At 40.8% G+C, this 12,470-nt stretch overlaps 1 protein-coding gene and 1 long non-coding RNA gene across 5 annotated transcripts in view; one reads left to right on the top strand and one right to left on the bottom strand.

Annotated features, from left to right (window-relative positions):
* LOC121812371 overlaps positions 1 to 3,771 on the bottom strand; it is a 7,490-nt gene extending 3,719 nt beyond the window's left edge. Inside the window, exons 1-4 of one of the 4 annotated variants that reach the window (XR_006053023.1) lie at positions 3,462 to 3,771; positions 2,319 to 2,569; positions 1,986 to 2,151; positions 1,402 to 1,868 (exon numbers count right to left, since the gene is read on the bottom strand). This is a non-coding gene — a long non-coding RNA (uncharacterized LOC121812371). Of the gene's footprint in view, positions 1 to 1,401; positions 1,869 to 1,985; positions 2,152 to 2,318; positions 3,281 to 3,461 lie in introns of those variants that run through there. The other 3 variants (XR_006053024.1, XR_006053025.1, XR_006053022.1) reach the window with 3 other exon arrangements.
* The window catches only part of LOC102306906 (potassium voltage-gated channel subfamily H member 3), a 60,377-nt gene that overhangs the window by 31,448 nt on the left and 16,459 nt on the right, over positions 1 to 12,470 (top strand). The gene's annotated exons all lie outside the window — the stretch shown is intronic.

Here is a 12,470-nt window from a genome sequence, read left to right as displayed (position 1 = left end):
GATACATTTGAAAGTATTTGTAAACCTCTTCAGAGTCACTGTGCACAGGATTAAAAATGTATCCACGGAAACGCCAACAAAGAATAAACAATCTTGCTGCCTCTCCTTCGAGGTCTGGCCGGCCACTCACTTCAAGAGGTAAGCCTGATATGACACGATCCATTGGTGCCTCATCGGTCCAAAGGACATTACAGGAAAACTCCGACCTACATGCAAAAATTAAACAAACTGAAGAAGAGAAGCTTCAACTGGAGGAGAAGTGCAGACAATTGGAAGCACGAAATCAAGAGCTGGAAAAACAACAGCAACGCCAGCCTTACACAAAAATTATTAGTGAGGCCTGGGAAGGAAAGTTTGGTGAAGCACGACAGAAGATTTTGTTCCTGATGAAGGAAAACAAGACAAAGAGTGCTGAATTAAAAGAAACGTCTGCCCAGCTTCAACGCGCGAATGCTACTATTGGGGAGATGCAAAGGGATCTCCAAAACATGGAGCAAAAGAATCAGGCGCTCCAAGGAATGCTTAATGAAGCTATGGAACAAACTGCACAAATCCTCGGACAGAAAAAGGAAGGGGTCACACAAATGCAGGACCAACTCAAAGGCATAAAGAAAAAATTCGAAGTGCTGAAAGTCAGGCTGGATGAAACAGAGTGCAAAAATAAAGAGCTTCTTCAAGAGAAAGAGCAACAGGAAGAAGAAAAAAAACGTATTCTCCAGGACTTGGAGAGAAGAAATCTACAACTGAACGAATTTTGTAATACAACGTTGTTGAACTCAGACAACTTGAAGCGCGAAAACGCTGAAATGCTTGCGCAAAAGCAGCAACAGGAGAAAATAAATGAAGACCTGCAGCGTAAGCTTCAAGAAATCACAAGAAGAAATGAGCAGTTAGAAAAGATGCACAAGGAAAAACAACAGCAAAATACAGACAAGCGCAATCTATTAAAAGAAATGGAGCAAAGATGCCAGAAACTTGAGAAGGAAGTTGAAGAAACAACCGATCAGCTGAGAACCCTCATCCTAGAGAAAAAAGTGGTCGTGGAAAAGCTCATGGAAAAGAAGAAAAAACGTTTCCGCTTCTTCTGGAGGAGGGACACTCCTGCTTTTTCTACTTTTTCTATTTTTTCTACTGCTGACGTCACCTCGTCTCCCTCCACCTCTGTTCCATCTTAATTTTCACCTCTCCTCTCCCCTTCTCTCCTAACACTTCTTCCCTCTCTCCTTCATCTTTTTTCACCCCAACCAGTCCCGGCAGTTGACTGCCCCTCGTGAGCCTGGTTCTGCCGGAAGTTTCTGCCCGTTTAAAGGCAGTTTTTCTTCCCCACTGTCGCCTAGTGCTTGCTCAGAGGGGATTGTTGGGGTTTTCTCTTTTCTTTTTTTTCCCTTCTTATTACCATTTTCCTTTATTTACCGATTTGTTTTGTTTACTTTTCTTTTACGTTGTTTCTTTATTTACTTGTTTAACTTTTTTTCAACTTATGTAATAAACTAATAAACCAATTGAATTTATCCTCTGCGTATTTTACATCTAATCTTTAAAGAATATTTCCAAAACATTTTCAAACATCACGATCTGTCTTTTGTTTGCTTGTTAAAACCCCGTAAATGGTGAAGTAAAAACCCTGTGATATGGTTTAAAACATCAAAATAGACTAAACAACTAGTCTAAAACTAAGAGACACAGGATAAAGTTGGTGTGAAGGTTTCAGTCTGTGAAATCTAAACAAGGATGCTACTAAGATATTGTTCACAACTTTGTCCAAAACTTACATCCCATGTTTTGATGAAGGTAGAGGTGTCTTCGTACAAATAGGCAGAGAGGGCATGAAGCACACCAGCACTTTGGGCATGGATATCAGCTTGTTCCTACATCACAAGAAAATTTTTTATTTTAAATTATTGGCTAACCTAGTCAAGAATGGTAATTAAAATTGAAAAATTGATCAAATTAAAGCTCAAAAAACAAGACAAAAACTCACTAACCTGGAGATTATAGCTTCTGAAGAGCTGAGACAGGACATCAGACACGTTCCCTGTCCAAACAGCTTTCTTTCTGAATAAACTCTGGAGCCAGGGAGCATGTTGGTCCAACAGCATAAAAGTGGTTCTTCAGGTGGAGGTTTGTAATCCTGTGGAATTCTGCACAGATCTGAACACACAGGATACATTTGTGTTGACAAGTTTCAATTAGTCTATAAATCTTTGCAAAATACATCAAAATCCTTACACTCCAAAGGCATAATTTGTTCAGACAGGCCAGATAACAGGAGTTGATATAAAATACATCTTGTTAGATACATCTATATACATTCTTACCTGGGACTGGGATTTCAGAGTAGGCCAGCAATCCAGGATCTGACCTACTGGTAGGTCATCATTGATGATCTCTTTGCATTGCAAGGCCAAAGTTGTGAGCATCAGCTTTGTAATCAGGATTCTTTTCACTTTTCTCGACTTCATCTACAATCTGTAGTCTTAGCTGGTCAAGGTAAACAGCATCTTCACCCCTGAAAATTTACTTCTGCCCTGGCATGGACATAACAGTAAAACACAGAAGACAAGACAGACTACACAGAGAACAGAAAAGACACACAACCCAGGAGACACAGATGAAACATAACCAGCCCAGAACTCAACTAAACCTTAACTAATAATAACAACAATACAAGAACTTCACCTCATTTCAATATAACATAAGAAAGCAAAAATACAAAATAAACTCAAAATGCTGTGTCACAGACCCAGCCCCTGACAGATAAAAAACTAAGTCTTTCACTAATGAACACTGGGCATCAGAATAAAATAAAACGAAAAAATAACTGTTTGGTAAAAATATTATTGATGGATTCACCCTTAAGCTAACCTAAAATAGACCAGGCACAACAATTTTACAGTTCAGAAGATTCTACATTTCAACTTAGTATACATAACTATTTGCAATGTAAACCAAGTTCTACCGCGTAATTATGTAATGATTATTCACTGCTTTTGTAAGTATGTCCTGTGCCTACAATTTTGCTGCCCCAGTTTTAATATGTACAACTCCAGAGAACTAAACGTAAGTTTCAAAGTTCCACCAGTTAGCAAATGGGCTAGCCAATATCAATATCCACGTATGCGCTAAGTGTGAAGCAGCGCAGCAGTGCATATTGATTCAACAATTTAACCACAAGTCAGTTTATAATCTGCAAATCCAGAAACGCCTTCTAAAGACTTCTTTTAAAATAGTAAGAGATTAGAAAAGTTATTAATACATTATTAGTCCCAGGGACTAATAATGTGTTATACTAAATATGAGCTTATTAGCATAATTCATGCAAAACACTTTGGGGCCAAGCCGACATGGATAAAACGACGCATGCATGTAATTCTTAAATGGCCTGCTAGAGTTGTACATTTATGACGATAAAAACCCATATTACAACGGAGAACTATAGTTTCAGAAAAAATAAAACTTACCACAAAAGCGCTCCTGAAGATGCTGCAAAGGCGGTAAATGCAGCTAGCCAAGTGCAGAGCGTTAGCTGTTCCAGTTCAAAAGTCCGTAACATACCATAGCATGCCCTCCTTTATCCAGCGTCAAAGGCAATGCCGCAAAAAACCCCTTGACAAATGTTTTTATTTCTGTTCGGATATTAACGTTCCACAAGTTTCTTTCGGAGTAATGAGCGGGCATTCGCACTCGAAGCGAGGAATCCAAGATGGTTGCCAGCACTTCATAAAGAAACAGGTGGCGCACGTAGGTACGTACGTACGTAGGCACGTAAGTGACGTCAGTGTTAAAACTCAAATTATTTGAGCGCAATGCTAGAAACTAATCAATATATTCAAGTACTGATAACTTGAAAAAACAAACTTGTTCAAACTACTCAAAAAAATAAATGTGTATGAACTTATAACAGGTTTTTAAGTAGTTGGAACTCATTTCATTTATCAAACTATTACTATTCGGTCTTACAGTGTACCCGTGACCCACACATAAATATAATTCATATTTAGTTCAATATTACCTTCAACATAGTAAGCAGGAAGAGATAAATACATATAATTTGGCATACCATCATAGTACCCAACTTACTTGACAGTAAACTTTTATAAGTAAATGTTACAGAGCAACTTAAACTAATCACAGGGCACGTTTGACTTTCAAGCCAAGTATCTCCCAGGCCTCCACCCTAGAAGCCCCCCCCTCACCATGCCCACTGCCTTCTTAAAAAATACCCAGACACCCCGCTGGCTCTGAATCAGAAGAGTGAGCGAGAGAGCTGGCATTAGTCAACATTCTCACTTAGATTTCTCCCCACTGATGCGCCACCCACTCCTATGAATGCCAAACAGTTCCTTTATTATCTCAGCATTTACATGATTTTCGGGAGCAGCTTAAGCTTTATTCCTCCACCCATCCTTCTCCTTCCTTTCCGTCCCCCCCCTATTTGTGTCTTTCCCTTTCTGTTCTATCAAAGTGCTGTATCATTACGCCTGGGATAATCCTGATCCTCTCGCCCCTCCCGCCTCCTCCAAGAGATGAGCCTCACCCTTCAGTTTCTTCTGTACAGAGTGTTCAGGGACTTGGAGGGGTGGTTGTGTTGTGTGTGGGGGGGGGGGGGGGGGTTTCAGAGGGGCCAGGATGTCTTTTTCTTGTGCTACTGCAAAATGATGATGAAACCATATGGAGGCTGGTGGTGGTGAGGTTTGCAGGGGGTGGGGGTGGGGTTACGCAGCAGCGTAAATGACTTCTTAGCAGTGCAGCGAGATGTGAAGGACAGACTGACGTGAGACGGTGTGGCGAGCAAACTAATGAGCTACACATTTCACGCCGAGAAAGAAAAGGAAAGAGGAGAGGGAGGGTGAGCGTGGTGAGAGAGAGAGAGAGGAGAGATGGAGCAAGAGGGGTGAGATGATGACAGAGATAGAGGGAGATGCAAGGAGGAGGAGAAGGAGGGAGGAGAAGGTGGGAGAGGGGTGGAGGAGGAATGATGGGGGGAAAACGAGAGAGGGCGAAGCCTTACATTTGCAAAGTTGGCAGAAAAAAAGAGGGAGACAAAAGAAAGACAGCGAGGAAGTACGAGAGGGGAGAGGATAAAGAGTGACATGAAAAATGACCTTTCCCTGCCAGCTTCTCTCATCTATCCTTGCCATGACGATCAACAATAAAGTTAGCATCACTGAAATATTACAAGGATACACAATCTCACAGGCTGCTCATACCTTTCATCTTTTTTCATTTTGACTTTCAGAGATTTCCATTTCATTTGACTGCAAATGAAATTTGTGTTTCATGCAGAAAAAGTTCCAAAGCGATGCATAGTGGGCTATTAGTGTAGCGCTGATATATTGCTCCCAGATGGACTTAAAGATCAGATACCAGCTAGTCAGCAAATTCCACATCTAATGAGATACAGTGCTTCATTGTAGGTAATTAATCAACAATACATTTGTTGTCTGTGAGACAAATGAAACATCACGGAGCATTACTTTTGCATATGAGAATGAAATCTCCAAAATTTAATTTCCCTGCAGATGAAGAAGGTAAAGTTTCCATTATGAACAATCCACACAATATATTAGTTGTAAAACTATACTCACAGGCTCATGTAGAATCCAGTTACATTTACTTTGAGAGCACAGAATAAGGTGATCATGTGCTTTACTAGCACAGAGTTTAAAATAAACACCAATTCTCTGCACCAGCTCTTGAAACTTGATCATTTTCAAAGGAATGCAAGTAGCAGCAAGATTCAGCAGCACATTTTGGGGCTTTTTCGTCTTCTACACCGGACAAAACTTCCTTGTCCCTTCTCTCCTTCATGGCTTTCTGTAGTGCCAGTCATTCAGTATCTGGTGAGATGGCTTTATGAAGATGCCTGTGGTCCTCTGCTGAATGCAGGCTTGCATCCAGCTCATCTGAGTCACTTCCAGTGTTTGTTCTGGGCCAGCCCTCCCACCACTCTACAGTCCCTCAGCGCATCAAAATTTAAAGCACAGAGCACAGATAAAATATACTAAAACAAAAATACAGAGTGAGAGTCCAGCCTATTCTTGGAGTGAGCTAACAGAAGGCTGTGTAAGAAAACAAAGCCAGAAAGGCTTGAGGATCACAGTCTTTCTAATGAAAGAGAAATGTAGCAAGTTAGCATAATGCTGAGGATGTACGATGTAAAATAATCACAAGGGTAACATCTGCATTACTTTATTCACCCCACATGGTCAGAGACAAATCAGAAAATGATATGACTTATTGTATAATTTCAGTCACAAAAGCAACATACCCAAAAGTAAACATCTTCACATGCTAAACAGTTTCCACAGCTTCACAGAACTGCCAGCAACTGTAGTCTTGCTAACTTGTAGTCTTGGCCACGAGTTGAATGCTGAGGTATGTTAGTGCGTAAGTAATACAGTACCAACAGCACCCAACTGTGTTTGCAGCACGATCAGTACATTTTGAGGCTCAGCAGTGGTTAACACGTTTAAATATACAGGTGTCTGAGTAAAACCAGGCTCACATTTATCATCAGTGAAGCAGAGCTTGATTTTTGATTGTGATGATGTTCACGTTCATGCTTCCCATGTAAGGAATACATAGGCTTCATATATCAGTGTGATTGACTTCTCACACTTATACCTTTTAATTGTCATCATGATAATGAGCTGTAACTTAGGCCCTGTTGATCAGCTATGTGTTTTCAGGTGCTCTGTTACCATCGCTGTCTCCATAGTATAATTGGTTCATCCTAACTAGAGGTTAAAAAGGGCTAATGTGTGAATAATCAGCTTTTCCTCTCTCTCTGTCTCTATTTATCTCTCTCTACCCCCCTGTGCTATGCTGATATATTATGCCATTTAAGTCTGCCTCTTTTCCTCTTTTAGTTGAGATAAGAGTTCATTTCCACTGCCTCTTCTGCTTCTCTCATTATTGTAAAAGTCCATCTTTTCATGCCAAGGAGCCTGGCTAAGAAGCAAATTGCTTGTCCTGCTAATACTTTATTAGTGGCTTCTAGTGTGCACGTACTCCTTCAAACTCAGTCGGACTCAGTCATTCACTCAATCAATCACACTTGCTCCCTTCAGCTCGCCCAACTATCTGGTGACCACTTGCGCTAAAAATGGACACACACAATCAGGCCTGAGCAAAAAAACAAGCTGCAAAAAACTGCTGCTATAGCTCCATACCATTTGTTCAGGTTTGCATATGCATAACCAACTAACCACATGATGTTAGCTTGTCTACTATTTTGAATCATGGTGACGATGCAAGATCGGGTGAATAAGGCCTCAGTCACACAAACATAGAGACTGGTCCGTGAGCATCTGATGACTACTAATCTTAACAAAGTTGTGCATTCCCTAAAAGGTTGGCAAAAACCTACTTGTGATTGCTTGGGTTGCTAGCTGATTGCCGAGGCCATAGTTTAGAAGGAAGTAATGAGCTTGTGTACAAACACTTGTAGTGAAGCTGTAAAAAGGGTGACACAAACTGAAAGTGGAAACCATACACCTTCAAAAAGTTGCGACTCAGTTGCAGCCAATGTGTTTTTTTTAAAGTGCAACTTTTACTTTGAAGGCAGACCTTCTCCATTTCCAGTTTGTGTCACATTTTTAATACCGCTTGGCTAGTAGCTAGAGACTGCTTAGAGGGAAACGTTAAAAAGTAGAAGCAACAGTGGAAATCTGCTAGCAACCACAGCAAACCTATACTTGTGCCTTTAACCTGGGTGCTGGACACCAAAGCTAAGTCTTGTCAGAAGATTCGACAGGATAGGAAAAAGTAACAGATTTTATTGAATTAAGAAGTATTATGGGATTGTATTAAGTTGTGACAGGATCTCACTTCTTTGAATTTCAGCTGGTAGATGAACATCAGCTTCTTGAGGGAAACATGTAGTTTGTCCTTTTTCCATTTTCTCTCAGCATTTCTGCATTGCCTCTTTAAACCAAGGAAACCAAGAAAATATAGCAGTTTTCAGTTTTCAAGCTACAGTATTCAGAAATTTCGAGCATAAGCTATTAAAAGTGCCTACAAAGACATCCACAGCGACATCACATTTGCTGCTTATGAAAGCTGTTGCGTAAATGCGGAAAATTATACAAAAATGAGCAACAAAGCTACATTTTAGTGCTTGGGAGCGAATCACTGTAGATGGGTTGGATCTGGAGCAGCACAGCATTGTGGTCTGAGACAACAAAGTCCATTAAGCTTACAATCATGCACATATATATGACGGTGCTCCACATGTTGATTCAGACTGAAAGACTCCAAAATTTTGATAAAGTCAGAAGCAAATACAGAGAATAAGGCATAACAGACATGAAAGTTGAAGTCACCCAGAAAAAGCTCTCTCTTATAATTTCTCATGATAGTTGATAAGAGACTTGAAAATTCTTGCATAAAACCAAAAGACTAATGACTGCTTCAAGTAGAAAAACATGTCATATCACAAAGCTCTCAACCTGAACATGAAACGACCTCCACACACCTCAATCCAATAGAGCATGTTTGGGATGTGGTGGTGATTCAGCACCTACACTTGTCCAATATATCCACTATCCTTCCTCTGCATGTGTCTTAAAACTACTCAACCTGAGCTGTCCCTGCTGTCTCTGCCACCTCCAGTCTTTTTGTTATTGCCAATGTCTTCAAGCCATACATCACAGCAGGTCTCACTACCATCTTGTAAATCTTCCCTTTGACATTTGCTGCTATCCTTCTGTTACAAATCACCCGTGCCATTCATCTCCACCTACTCCACCCTGCCTGCACTCTCTTCTCCGCCTCTCTCGTGCACCGTCCATTGATTTGGACAGTGCACAAGAGAGGACACTGTTGCTGAATGAATGCCATAAGGATTAAGGCAGTTTGAAGCCAAAGATGTAGTAGCAAGGTGTACCACATTAAGTGTTCAGTGAGTGTCATTTTGATTTGAATTTGGGTTTGGTTCAGGTACCAAAACTACTTACTTAGGTTTAGGTATAAATACTACTTGGTTAGGCTTAGCCAAAGATTTTGATTGGAGTAAAACACACATTTAACATGTTGCAAATCTCATTAATTTTCAGTTGCCATGGAGCTGAGTTCTGCCCCATGTAAATTGATAACATTTATTCACACAGCTGCTGGAAGTCACTTAACATTAAAACACAACAGCGGGTCTTAATGCGTACACAAATGACTTATGGGCTGCTTTCCTGTGTACGGCAGTCTCACTCATTCAGGTATGCCTTTCCAAAGCAGCTCTCTGGGGTTTCAGAGGCACTGTTGTTGTTGTGCAATCCTGGCACCTTCACTCAGGCGCTCGGGACGTTCACTTCTTCTTGAGTTAGACAGAGGTAGGTCACTTTGCTCATTCTTATGAAGTAAATGTAGAAAGTTAAAGGCAGTGTTGTGGTTTTGGAGGCACTTAATGCATATGTAATACAAATATTCAATTTACGTTAAAATACAAGTTGTAAAGTTGTGCTATGAGGAATACAATGAGCATTTGAGGATACTTTCGGCGTACAGCTCACACAGACTTGAACACTTTTGTGCTCACACTTGAATGCACCCTGAGTACCACACACAAACATCACATCACATAACCTCATGTAGATGAAAACACTGAGCAACAGGAAGCTTGTCTGAGTCTGGAGGAAGACGAAGACCTGCTATGACTGCTGGGGGCTTCAGCCAGCATCTGACAGGAGGAGGTGAACCATCTCATCTAATTGACTATAGACAGGATCTCTGCGCTCAGGACTGCCGCTGCGGCCTCCAAGACGCAGCATTGATCTGATGGAGAACACTGTCTGCCTCTTTGCTACTTACTTTTTTTTTTCTCATTCATTTGTCCTCTATTCCTCTCGCTTCATTTCCTTTCTCTCTCTTTCATCCAGTGCCCCTCCTCCTCTCCTCCTTTCACTCTGCTAATCACTCCTTCCTCCTCTCTCCCTCGCCACTGCTTCTTTCCTCCTCATCAACATATTTCACTACAAGGGATCTGAGCCAAGCCTTTAAGACAGATGGATGATGATGAATGGTGAGGCAAACCAGATCTCTCTCTCCCTCTTTGTCTTTTCCTTCCCCTCTTTCTTCCTTTCTTTTACATGGTCTTGACTTTGTTTTCTTTGATGCACTTTCGAAGCTAATGAGAATTTGCCTTCGGGAGGGAGATGATGTGCTTTCAAATGATCGGGGCCAAAAGCTACTTCCTTGGCCATCTAACATCAATAAAAGAAAAGCCAGTTGGACACAAGATTGAAAAAAAGAAAAAGGAGAAAGAAGAACCACTTCTATTAAGAATTCGGTTAAGGATCCTCTTAAACCAATGAGGATTGTCGCCGACTTGTTAGAGCTTGTACCCTTCTAGACTTCTTGACTTCCCCACGAATCCTCTATGGGATTCAACTGCTGTTGAGGATAAAAATGTGTGAGAAAAGTTACATGCAGCTTTTGCCTTTGAAGAAACACAGATGAGGCCTTTAGGAAAATTCCCCGTGGACCCACGATGGACTCCCCTTGGCCTCAATTATGCCAGCCTCCACTGGCGTTGCAGCGTTCCATCTATATCTAGTCTACGTCTCTCTCAGCGTGACACCTCTTCTTGTCTTGCAGCACTGCAGGACAGTTTTGTCCTTCACCTTTTGATCCAGACCAGATCAAACACTGCCTGCTCTTTGATGATAGCACTGACGGTGGTAGCGCTAAGGATCCTAGGGCATTGGATCCCATTCAATTTATCACCAGAAAACCCTAACAACCTGTAGCAGCAGGCCTGCAGTTATGCTGCTGAAGGCTCATAGCAGGAGGTACCATAAATAATGGCTGTCTGGCTGTGGTGATGCAAGATGTGGGTGTAGATTTTGCTGGCTGTCACTGCTCAGGGAGTGTTTGAGGAGCTGCTGTAGTGGGGAACATAGTGGTGTAGATTGTGGAGCCAAGAACTGTGTGATACATAATAAGTGACACTATCAAATATCAATGCTCACAGATGGAGGATCAGACTACTGCAGCAATGCTAAAAAGTCCTGTGTCTTTTGTGGGAAACAACGATTTCATGTGCGCACTTAATAAACCATAAATTACAAGCAATGTAAATAACGTATTAACGTCGGTTGTCTGATGAATAACAGCTGAGAGGGGAAAAAAAATTAATTATCAATAATTAATTATCAATAAATTAGTGAATTAAAAAAACATAAGTGAGGGTGATGTCAGCAGGTTGGCTGGTCAGTAAATCTATCGTTGTGATTCATGCTGACCACTGAAAGGATTTGGGAATTTTTGTACAGATATTCATTTTTCCCCATGGGTGGAAATTTCTCTCGGTCAGTGAACTATCAGAAGATTAGACATAATTTATGTATGCTTAAGCCTTTCATGATCACCTGATTTTTCTTCTCTTGCCACCAACTTTGATGTTTTCGAGCCAGCTGTTCCTGGATCACTTACACAAAAGTTGTCCAAACATTATCAGTTACTGTGTGGATGAATTAGAGCTTTTCACGATCGCGCCGGCACTTAAAGGCTTTAAAAGTTGTATCGCCTAACCATAATGTAGGTGAGAGGCTTACCAAAGTCAGCAGGCAGTGCCATTCATCACTAAAATCCACAGGATAACAACCTTGCAGTCTACTGTTTGACTCTGATGAGCCTTCAAGAACACAGTTGGTATTCTGCATTCAGTGCAGTTCAGCATTTTCAGAAAGTCTTAAGAGCAGTATGACACCTTTTGAAAGAAGGAAAAAAACAAAAAAAATGTTATCAGCTGAATTGAGTCTCAGATTTGTAGGACTGATTAGTCTATAAAGCACAGCAACAAGCACGTACAGCCACATCAAGCTCCTCAAGCAGGGCGTTGGTGACCCAGGATGAATTTATAATAGCCTTAGCGAGCCTTGTTTTTTATCATCATGTCTTACTTGAAGAAAACGAAATGTTCCCACGAAGTGCTTAAATTTTTATCAGTGGAATTTAGTCTGGTAGCATTTATAATAAAAGTAAACTTTCAGTAGGGAACTTTCCAAACAGGAGCTTATGACTGTTACACGTAGGCAGCACGTACCAGGTTGTACAGAGACAACTAAAAAGAACAACAACAGCATTTTCATTGTGCATGTGGACATGTTTGAGTGGTGATATTTTGCCAGAATCAGCCATGTGCCTAAATGCAGCATATCTGTAGTCTCTTAGTCTTAATTACATAATTGATTTAGTCATTTTGCCTATAAAATGTCAGATAGGTAGAGAATCATTTAATATAAACACAACTCACAGCTGTTTTTTGTATTTTTCCCAGGCCAATGGGGAAAAGAAAACCCAACAAAACAAGGCTCCTCTGAAATAATTAAAGGAGCCATATTTAGCACAGGCTGCCCTAAAACTGTAAAAATATCCATTTGTAGATCAGTGTGTGACTAGAAACATTTTTAACCCTGCAAACTAAGGAAGTCGGGGCCATTTTCATAATCCGCTTTGGCTCAGATCTTGTG

The sequence above is a fragment of the Haplochromis burtoni genome, unplaced genomic scaffold (assembly GCF_018398535.1).
Source record: "Haplochromis burtoni strain Fernald_Lab_line unplaced genomic scaffold, NCSU_Asbu1 Contig_560, whole genome shotgun sequence".
NCBI classification, from domain to species: domain Eukaryota; kingdom Metazoa; phylum Chordata; class Actinopteri; order Cichliformes; family Cichlidae; genus Haplochromis; species Haplochromis burtoni.
The sequence above is the reverse complement of the archived record's forward strand: the minus strand, read 5'-3'. Positions and strand labels throughout refer to the sequence as shown.